The following is a 1,574-nucleotide window of genomic DNA, read 5'->3' on the forward strand; positions in this document are numbered from 1 at the left end:
AATATACTCGCATGAAAGACAGTGAATCTCTATCTGTGTATCTTGCTAGATTGTTTGATATCTTAAATCACATGAAAAGTTATGGAGAGGAATTATCCAGGGAGAGGATTGTGCAGAAACTGCTGTTTAGTCTGCCAAAATCCTATGATCCTATTTGTTCTGTTATTGAACATTCTAAGGATCTAGAAATTTTGGAAGTGCAAGAGGTGGTTGCCTCCTTGAAGAGCTTTGAGCTCAGATTGGATCGCCATACTGAAAACTCTACAGAAAGAGCCTTTGCTAGTCTGAATATTGAGGAGAAGAATTCAAAGAGTGGCAGTTTTTCTGGAGACCAAAAATCTCAGAAAAACTGGAAAACAAGTGAAGGTAACAAAATGGCCTGTAAACATTGTGATAAGCTGCATTATGGCAAGTGCTGGTTTGAAGGCAAGCCTAAATGCCATGGATGTGGAAAATTTGGGCATATGATCCGAGAGTGCAATGGAAATAAAAATGCACATAAGGTGAATTATGCAAATCAGGTGGAGGAAACAGGTACTTTGTTCTACATGTGCAATGCTGCAACAGATGTTAAAAAGAATCACTCATGGTACATTGATAGTGGTTGTAGTAACCACATGACAGGAAATGAGGGGCTCTTAGTGGATATTCAAAGGAATTTGAATTCTAAAGTCAAGATGGGAACTGGAGAGGTAGTTCCAGTAGCAGGAAAAGGAACTCTGGTGATCAAAACTGCAAGGATTGCGTAGAGAATTTGAATATACTCGCATGAAAGACAGTGAATCTCTATCTGTGTATCTTGCTAGATTGTTTGATATCTTAAATCACATGAAAAGTTATGGAGAGGAATTATCCAGGGAGAGGATTGTGCAGAAACTGCTTTTTAGCCTGCCAAAGTCCTATGATCCTATTTGTTCTGTTATTGAACATTCTAAGGATCTAGAAATTTTGGAAGTGCAAGAGGTGGTTGCCTCCTTGAAGAGCTTTGAGCTCAGATTGGATCGCCATACTGAAAACTCTACAGAAAGAGCCTTTGCTAGTCTGAATATTGAGGAGAAGAATTCAAAGAGTGGCAGTTTTTCTGGAGACCAAAAATCTCAGAAAAACTGGAAAACAAGTGAAGGTAACAAAATGGCCTGTAAACATTGTGATAAGCTGCATTATGGCAAGTGCTGGTTTGAAGGCAAGCCTAAATGCCATGGATGTGGAAAATTTGGGCATATGATCCGAGAGTGCAATGGAAATAAAAATACACATAAGGTGAATTATGCAAATCAGGTGGAGGAAACAGGTACTTTGTTCTACATGTGCAATGCTGCAACAGATGTGAAAAAGAATCACTCATGGTACATTGATAGTGGTTGTAGTAACCACATGACAGGAAATGAGGGGCTCTTAGTGGATATTCAAAGGAATTTGAATTCTAAAGTCAAGATGGGAACTGGAGAGGTAGTTCCAGTGGCAAGAAAAGGAACTCTGGTGATCAAAACCAAGCTGGGAAAGAAGCACATACAAGAAGTAATGCTTGTACCTGGTCTGGAAGAAAATCTACTTAGTGTTGGGCAAATGATGGA

This window comes from Prunus dulcis, chromosome 8 (genome assembly GCF_902201215.1).
Source record: "Prunus dulcis chromosome 8, ALMONDv2, whole genome shotgun sequence".
Classification (NCBI taxonomy): domain Eukaryota; kingdom Viridiplantae; phylum Streptophyta; class Magnoliopsida; order Rosales; family Rosaceae; genus Prunus; species Prunus dulcis.